The sequence below is a fragment of the Arvicola amphibius genome, chromosome 3, assembly GCF_903992535.2.
Source record: "Arvicola amphibius chromosome 3, mArvAmp1.2, whole genome shotgun sequence".
In the NCBI taxonomy this organism is placed as follows: Eukaryota; Metazoa; Chordata; class Mammalia; order Rodentia; family Cricetidae; genus Arvicola; species Arvicola amphibius.
In genome coordinates, this window is record NC_052049.1 from 120,889,406 (window position 1) to 120,899,531 (window position 10,126).

The window sequence follows — 10,126 nt, forward strand, 5'->3', positions numbered from 1 at the left end:
CTAAACTTTCTAAAAGATGGGATGGTCCTTCATGGTTCCTGCTTCACAAAACAAGCTGTCAGACATTCTACATGATACAAAAGAAAGTGACTGACAACCTGCTAATATAGGTAAAATAGTCTTTCAAACTTCCTGCTTTATGAAAAAGTCTGCCAGATACTATGGGCCCAAAGGCTGAAAATGGGTGCCCCATTGTTACAGAAGAACTTTGGGTAACTGTCCTGGCAGTAAGATATCTCTGCCAATTCTATAGTTTTGGAAGTTACTTACAATGTACTTCCTTTTTACTTAGGTAATATATCCTTCTGGGGTCTTGATGGAGTTGAAGACAGATAGAGTTATAATTTTCTTTAGCTATGATGAAAGATAAATTAGGTATGAAACTTTCCAGATACAAATAGACTAAGTATTGTAAGTGTAATTCTTGTTTGATACCTGTTATGTTGCATGTGATTTTGCTATTTAAAGTTAAAACCTTCCTTTTTATTTAGATAGAAAGGGGGAGATGATATGGTATTCCACTCGGTATGCTGTGAATAAATTTATTACCATTGGTTAATAAAGAAGCTGCTTTGGCATATGGCAGGGCAGAGTATACGTAGGCAGGAAAATTAAACTAAATGCAGGGAGAAAGCAGAGTCAGGCAGATGCCATGTAGATGCTAAAGGAGAAAGATGCCAGAATCTTATCAGTAAGCCACAGCCTTGTAGCAATACACAGATTAACAGAAATGGGTTAATTTAAGATATAAGAACTAGGTAGGAATACACCTGAGCCTTTGGTCAAACAGTGTTGTAATTAATATAGTTTCTGTGTGATTATTTGGGTCTGGGCAGCCAGGAAACATAAGTTCAGTCTCCACATACAAGGGACAACAGCAGCAGAATTATGTCAGAGGAACATTGCAATATCTTACTAGAGGCAATTCAGGTTTACCAGAAATACATTTGAAGTAGGTTAGGCATGTGCTCCACCAATTGCTGGACCATGGTCAAGAAAATAATTTTTAAAAATGTTTCTAAAACAAATAAAAATATACTGGCACACTAAGAAAATATAAACATTAATAACTAGCTCCATGTTTTAGATGGCTGCAGTGGACATTATATTATGGGGGAGAATTGAACATTGTCTTTGACACTATCCACAAATGAATTCTCATTTCCCTTTAAATGCCTCTTATAGAAACTTTATGGACTCTTTTAACAACATATTAGCATCTCTTAATATTGCTAGCTATGGGGATTAGTATATACTGTTTGCTCAGTGTATAATATATAAAATATAGACTTCTGTTAAAACAAAATTCCAGTTCTCCTAACTTATTGTACTCTTTGTTTTTGTCTGTTTTTCTGTTTAATCAGGGTGTTTCATTATGTAGTCCTGGCTGGCTGTGAACTTTGATCTCTCTAAAGACCATCCATCTTGAACCATTGTTCTTTCTGCCTCCTCTTTCTGGGATTACAGGTATGGTGACCATGTCCAGCATAAATTGCTCTCTTGCTGTGACTCTTTAGTCACAGTTTCAACCTGTGCTTTTTTTTTCTGACAACACACCATGCCTCTCTCCTTTTGGAAATTCAAAATGCTTTCTTCCTTAGAATCTCACGACTCCTAGAGGAAAAAATAGCTACCCCTGGGATGAGATACTTGTACTATACCAGTCAGGAGGCATTAATGGCTATGCATTAGAATGGCCAACTCAATCCTCTGTACTTGACCATGAGCTGCAAAAGAAGAGAAATTTATTATTCTTGTTTACTAACACTTAACGCTGCCCAGTGAAAGGAGGAACTAAAAAATATCTTTGAATAAACAAACAAATGGTATATATATATATATATATATATATATATATATATATATATAATTCATACTGAGGGGAATCCCACATCATCTCCTCTTTTCTGTCTAAATATAAAGGAATGTTTTAACTTTAAATAGCAAAATTACATATAATAAAGCAGGTATCAAGCAAGGTACTCACCTCATTAAAAAGCATGCATCTCATCACCAATAACCAACACCTAAGGTGTAATATCTTATTTATAGTAAAGGAGATAATGCTTCACCACAAGGAAACAGTGTCGTTTGAGGTTTTGAAGATGCAGCTTTAATATGATGCTCTTTATTTTCCCCGGGAATAAGAAGCAAACAGGCAATTTCTTGGTGGCTCTGTTGTTAGGTGGCCTTCAGGCCACTAAGGCCCAGCATCCTACTAATTACCCATTAATAACTGTGCCACTTACTTAGATAGTGTTTTAATGTGCCCTTTTCATGGTAAGTTAATGTCCCTCAGGAAAGAGCTGAAATAATGAGTCTTTGCCAGAGTCCCTTTTCATAGGAGGCCTAGAATAAAGGAGGTGAGGGAGCTAAACCATTGTAGAAATCTAAATGCTAAATACGGAGAGAAATGAAAGCTAAGCCCCACAGCAGAGTAAGTTGTGTCCGAAGAGGTGTGATCTGCTGTTCCATTGTACTTAGTAATAGAATTTGAGTCCCTGTGGCAAGTACCTCTGAGGATTAAAAGAAACTTACTAGGGATTCACCTGAAACAGTTCAGCAAGGGTTAGCTAAAATTTTAGTAAGTTTGTTTAGCTCAGTGTATGTAAAGAATAACAAGGGGATTAAGAAATGTAATCAGAAAGTTTGGCTAATCATTAATATTAAACGTGTGCAGTCACCTGTATTCTCCTAAAACTTCACCAAAATGTCTACAGAAGTGTGCTTATGTGTGTGCTCCAGAGTGTGTATACATGCATGTAGGTAGTTGTGTGTGTGTGTGCACGTGAATGTGAGTGTTTATGTGCATGCTGTATGCACACAAATATGAGCACGGGCAGAGGTGAGAGGAAGGTGCTGGGTGTTGCTCTGCCTCATTCCTTTGAGACAGGGACTCTCACTTAACCAGAAAACAAGCTCTCTGCTTTGTCTGGGCCTCCTGGACAGAGAGCTACCGGGATTTAATTGCTTCCACCGTTCACTGCTGGGTGTTAGAAGCATACACAGCCACACCCAGCTTTTTTGTGTGGATGCTGGAGACTTGAACTCAGGCCCTCATGCTTGCACAACAAGCAGTCCTGTCCACTGGGCTCTCTCCCCAACTCCTACCAAGGTTTTTAAGTTAAAAAGAAGATGCTAAAGTAAACTGAAGAAGCTGGCGGATGAGAGGGGCACACCATCAGAGAAGCCTTCCTATCCAGCCTGTAAGAAACAGCTCAAACCTTCAACTCCCCAGAAGACTGCTAGTCTCCTGTATGTTAACATATTACATAGTTTAGGAGTTTATTGTCTCCTTCCTTCAACAGTAACTTAAGCTTCAAATATGCATGTTCTCTATCTCTGCTATGTGTCTGGCTCCTCGCATAGGACTGGATGTGTGAATAGAATATGTATGTAATAAATATGTGCCAAACCAAACATCAATCCCTGCTAGATATATAGAAATCAGAGAGGACCATGGAAACTAAGCCACCTAATGAAGGGATTAAAGCCTAAATGTGGGCAGAGACTGCTAGAAACCCAGCCAGTTCCTACAGGTGAATGTCAGAAAACTTTCAAAGGCATGGGTTTTTCAAGGGACAGATATGCAGGATTGAGTCATGACCCTGAAAAAATGAAATCCCAGATAAGGAGACGCTAGACTGCAAAGTCTCCCCTTTAGTGTCAACTGTACCAATAATTACATTGGATATTAATAGAACGCACACTGTAATTAGGGGGAGGAGCCTGACAAATGAGATTAGAATAAATGAGGTGCAATTAGATACTGTCTACAAAAGATGCAGGGAATATAAAGATGCAGGGAATATAAAGATGTGGGCCAAAGAGAAAAAGACAGAAAATAAGCAACTTAACCAACCCCGAGCTCTACTAGCATAGGAAGAAATGAACATTTACAATAAAAAAGGGAGACTGGAAGAAACATTCTAGGAATGCAAAGTTATCTCCGTGGTTAATAGCTGCACTACTGTTCTTAGAAAGGATTTGAGTTTGATTCCCAGGACCCACGCTGGGGGACTCACAGCTGCCTGTAACTCCAGCTCCAGGGGGTCCAACAGGATCTTCTGGATTCATCAAGCACCTGCATTCATGTGCGCACACAGCCACACACACACACACACACACACACACACACATTTTTAAAAAGTGAATCTTCCAAAGAAGCATTTTGTGGTGGAAAAGGAACATGTAACAATATGGATGTGTGCATGTCTAACAAAAGATCGTCAAGATAAAAACAAAAATCGAGATTCTCAAAGATAACTGAATTTTTGCTCGTTATTTGCAGTTTTTGAGGTTTGACTTTGATGTGTGTGGGTTTATTCTTTATTTTTATTACTTAGGATTAACTAAGTTTCTTGAATCTATAAAATCATATTTCAGCAAATGAGCTATTAGCAGCCACCATTACTTCAGATATTTTTCTACCCTATCATGTCTTTCTTCAAGGTCTCTACTTAAAGCTTTGCATCTCCTATAGTATTTTAAGAGTCTCTTGCTTTAGTTAATTTCATTTTGTTATTTTATATTGTTGTTTTTATGTACTTTCTGCTGTATTCAGATAGTATTTTTATCTGTCTGTTCTCTGGTTGACTTATTCTTCCATCAAGTCTCTCCATTATGGAAGTAAATACTACTTTTGGGTGTTTTCCTTTTCATTCAAAAATGCTCTAGCTCTCTTCCACGGTTTCTGCAAGGTCTGAGAACCTTTCTTTACCTCACTGAGTGTCGCTATGATGGCGACTGTATTGTCCTTCTTCGCCATATTCTGCTCCCGAGCCACCTCCAGTGACTCTTCTTTGCTGCAGTTTCAGAAGGGAGTGAGTCAGATCTCTGAGTTCTTAAAATGCTATTATGGTTAGGATATAAAAATGTCCCCATATAAACTCATGTGTTGAAAGCGAGGCTCCTAACTAGTGGCCTTCTTGGGAGAAGAGGATCCTCCAAGTCAATTCATGGGTGACGTCAGAACTGGAGGAACGGCTGGGGCGTGGGGCCTGGTTAGAGGAAGTGGGTCACAGAGGGTGTGTCTCGGAAGGCTGTGTCTTCTTCCAGGGCTCTTTCTCTCTTTCTGCCTCCTGCCCGTCCTGAGGTGAGCAGCTCTCTACAGTCACTGCCCTCTGCTACAATGTTTCTGCCTCAATACTGCTTAAAAGCGAGGGAGACAAATCGGCACGGATAGAAGCATGAGCTCTGACAAACTTCCTCCCTCGAGCTGACTTCTCTCAGGTATGTGTCACGGTGGCAGAAAGCTGTCACGCCTGTCTTGTTATTTTGCACGGCATCTTATTGTTGTGAACGGTATACTACAAAGACTCTAGGTCCTCTTATATTCTCCTAAAGGCTTTAGCTTTTGTCTTAGAAGACAGTTGGTATAAAACCAAAAACCCTGTCTCTGGAGGCGGCAGGGAAGTCAGTTTTTCGATGGGTGCGGTGAGCTTGCTTTGGGCATGCGTGCTTCGGGCATCAGTCTGAGGTTTAGGAAAATTTACATGCTCGATTCAGTACTCCGTCCCTCTCACATGCTCATTCCTCAGCCCACATGACCTCCCTGAGCTCTGGCGCTGGTTCTTATGGCCAGAATAATTCTGCATTTTCTTCCATAGTTTGTCTGCTGGATACACACCTTCAAGCTAAAACGTGGCAAACCAGAAAACTCACCTGTGAACCCCTGACCTCCATCCAGAATGTATTTGCTTTGTGTGCTCTCCAGAGTCTTTGGGTAAGTATCTTTGTGGTTGCTTCCGGAATCAAGTTTTTTTTTGTTTGTTTGTTTGTTTATTTTTTGTTTGTTTGTTTTTTCGAGACAGGGTTTCTCTGCCGCTTTAGAGCCTGTCCTGGAGCTAGCTCTTGTAGACCAGGCTGGTCTCGAACTCACAGAGATCCGCCTGCCTCTGCCTCCCGAGTGCTGGGATTAAAGCATTGCGCCACCACCGCCCGGCTTGGAATCAAGTTTTAAAGTGAAGGTCGGTCTTTGAAGGAATTATTTTTTAATTAATTTTTTTATTGATTTTATTGAGCCATACATTTTTCTCTGCTCCCTTGCCTTCCTCTCTCCTCCCCTTCAACCCTCTCCCATGGTTCCTATGCTCCCAATTTACTCAGGAGATCTTGTCTTTTTCTACTTCCCATGTAGATTAGATGTATGTCTCTCTTAGGGTCCTTATTTTTGTCTAGGTTCTCTGGGATTGTGATTTGTCGGCTGGTTTTCTTTGTTTTATGTTTAAAAACCACTTATGAGTGAGTTCATGTGACATTTGTCTTTCTGGGTCTGTGTTACCTCATGAAATATGATGTTTCTATGCAGGGATGATTAAGCTCTGTTGAGGAGCAGAGCTCTTCTTCTGTCGCCTTTGTAATGGATACCGCACTTTGCCTTTATGTCTGTGTTCCACATGCATGCAGTACCCACAGAGACCAGAAGAGGGCATGAGATTACCCTAAAGGAGTTCTAATCATTGTGGTGGGGGGGGGGGGGTGAGGCACGTGGGTGCTGGGACTCAAATCGTGTCCTTTGGAAGAACAGCCAGCGCCCTTAACTGCTGCGCCATCTATCCAGCCACTTCCGTCATTTTCTAATGCGTCATCACGCTAAGTACTATGAGTGAAGCAGGTAACGAAAGGTAAAGGAAAAGCAGTCATGCCGCAATCTATGCGCGAGTGCTGGGTGTAGGAAAAGTCGTAATGAGGGCAGAAAGTATATCTAAGAAAAAAAATCTTTCTAAATGTCAAATTTTATTGTTGGAGAATTTCATACTGCAATGAAAACATAGTGATTCTTAGAAATCCAGGAAGTTGCCCTGGGTTTCCTCAGATGAGGAAGCAATGAAGCTAAGCTTCCGTGTGTTGTGGAATTGGTATAAAGCTCAGTTTTCAGCAGAGCAACAGGGGATGCAGGCCTGGCGAGGGAGAGCTCTCTCAAGACCAAGATCCCAGTGCAGGGGAACCAAGGCCTACACAGTCTGCGAAAGATGCAAGGTAAACTCTAGCGTCACACGATTTTCTTAGACGAGGCTTGGGACCTGGTACCTCAAATAAAGACGGACAAAAAGTTCCCTCGAGTTTGGAAGCAGAGCCTGATTCTTCCCACTCTCGATAGCTCCAAAGCCTCACCCCCTTTACAGTGAGGCCCTGATGGATGCTTCCTGGATTTCTTGTGCCATTTTTTTCAAGTATGATGTGTACATGACAGAGAACGCTCCTAAAATGACCAGTCTGACTCAGGACTCCTGCAGTGGAGCTGAATGGCCTGCTTGACAAGCTCCGGGTGATGCCAAAGTGGCCAGTCTGTCTTGCATTTTGAGTGGCAAGGTTTTATGTGACTTCAGTGACCAAATAAACCTCTTCGTTTCATCTGCTGGTTTTCCTTGAAAACCACAGTCTGTTCCAAGTGCTAATAAACCACCAACTTAAAACTAAAATAAACCAAACATCTCCTGCATGGCAGAACTCCAGTCTGATACCCCAGTGCACCACGGGTGGCTGACATCCTCACTCCACGTGTGGTTCAGCTGCTCAGTGTTCCTCCCTCACATCCATCCTCGGATTCTCTGGCCAGCCTTATTTCCTAGACTGTCTTTCTCTCATTTTTCTCTGCTCCCCTCCCTGCCTCTCCCCTCCCCTCCAACCCTCTCCCAAGGTCCCCATGCTCCCAATTTACTCAGAAGATCTTGTCTTTTTCTACTTCCCATGTAGATTAGATCCATGTATGTCTCTCTTAAGGTCCTCATTGTTGTCTAGGTTCTCTGGGATTGTGATTTGCAGGCTGTTTTTCTTTGTTTTATTTTTAAAAACCACCTATGAGTGAGTACACGTGATAATTGTCTTTCTGTGTCTGGGTTACCTCACTCAAGATAATGTTTTCTAGCTCCATCCATTTTCCTGCAAAATGCAAGATGTCATTAATTTTTTCTGCTGTGTAGTACTCCATTGTATAAATGTACCACATTTTCCTTATCCATTCTCTGGCCAAGAGGTATTTAGGCTGTTTCCAGGTTCTGGCTATGACAAACAAAGCTGCTATGAAAATAGCTGAGCACATATTCTTGTGGCATGATTGAGCATCCTTTGGATATTTATCCAAAAGTGGTATTGCTGGGTCTTGAAGAAGGTTGTTTCCTAATTTTCTGAGAAATCGCCATACTGATATCCAAAGGGGCTGTACCAGCTTGCACTCCCACCAGCAATGCAGGAGTGTTGAATCAGCTTCATAAAGAAGGAAACTGAGCTCCAACAGAAAAGTCACCTATAAGGTTGTTCCCTGGACACATCCTGCACAATTTTCCCACCTTGTACACCAAAGCAGGGCCTTCCAGTCAAACCCAGAGCTCTTCCATATGAGTAGTCTCATTAGTGGACTTGCTGGGATATTGCCTAACTCTGCCTTCCAAGACTGGGATTACAGGCATTTTGCCTGCCTTGCGTTTTACATGGGTTCAGTCAATCTAAGCAACTCTGGTCTGTGTGTTTTTCTGGCAAGAACTTTAACCACTGAACCATGGAGCTGGATAATTTTTGTTTTGTTTTGTTTTGGTTTTTGTCCACTTGACAGAAGTTAGAGTCGTCTGAGAAGAGGAACCTCAACTGAAAACACCTTCTTCAAATTGTCTATAGAAGTCTGTGGGGCATTTTCTTGATTAATGACTGATACGGGAGGGCCCAGCCCACTGGGGGTAGTGCCATCCCTGGGCAAGTGGTCCTGGGCCTTATAAGAAAGTGAGCTGAGCAAGCCTCGAAGGGCAAGCCAGTAAGCAACATTCTGCCATGGCTTCTGCTTCAATTACCACTGCCAGGTCCCTGCCTTGAGTTCCTGTCCTAACTTCCCTCAGTGATGACCAGGGAGCTGTAAGATAAAACAAATCATTTTCTCCCCAGGTTGGTTTTGGTCAATGTTTTTATCACATCAAAGAAAACAAATTAATAGAGCCATTTCCCTAGTCTCTGTGATAAGAATTTTAAGAATTCGGAGCTAGGTTCTAGTATTTATTACCACCTTCTAGACAAAGGAACTATGATGTGATGAGGTTTGAGATTATATTATGTTTCAAAGTCGCACAAATAACAAGAGTCAGAGCCAGAGTATGAACTCAATATTGTATGATTCCAGAACCCATGCTCTTACCGTCCATATTGTTCTGCCTCTCTATGACAAGCTAGGTTTGTATAAAATGATCACTGAGACACCCAAATAATTTGGGAAACTGTCTATGTGGCATAGTCGCTTAAATAAGTCATGAAATTGCACATGAGTTCAGTTAGCTTCAGCATCAACGAAGGATGACGATCACCAGTTCTGACGGGGGATTTGTCACGGAACTACCGTCGGACTTTAGGATTGGGCATCTGCCACAGCACCCCAGGAGGCAGACACAAATCTAACACCTGGAACAAGAGGAGGTTCATGTGTTAAACCAGGACAGAACTGTAGGTGAGTACCCCAAGAAGAGGACCCTGAGCTAGCAATCAAATAGGACTCCCTTTTGTTTGAGGCGATTCTAGAATTACCTGCGGGGAAGTGGAAACCAAGTTAAGAATGTCTCTGGGAGACTCAGATTCACTTCCTTCTTAAAGGCAGGACGCTGGGAAATGAATCCGCCAACTCCCATCTGTCACTGGTTATAGTCTCACAGGATGCTAACTCCCGGACTTCTGCCTCCCCTTGAGGAGACTGGGCATGCTCTTGCAACCCGAGGAAGCGCTCAGGCAGCGAGTGATGTTTTCAGTGAGAAGCCACAAAGGATGGAAGAGTAAATGTCAAGGGGGACACTAAGAGGAGCTGGCAGCATCTGTCACAGATCACAACACTGAAACTGGGTCATGGAAGCGAAAGTTCAAAGGAACAGAAGGAGTCATGGTTTTTTTTTGTTTTTTTTTTTTTTTTTCAACATGAAGCATGCTGTAAACACAAGAAGGAGCAGGACAAGGGAGAGGTGTCCTGAAGCAGTTTTGGAGATGGTTGTTGGTGGCTGCTGAGGAATGAACACTCAGCTTGTGACAGTTTGTGGAATCCACTTAATTATGACAAAGGCAGGAGACTAGTAGTGTGACAAGCAGTGACTCACTTGTAGCGATGTATCTATCATTTCTATTTAACAGCAAAATCTTCTGAGCGCCTGTAGACTAG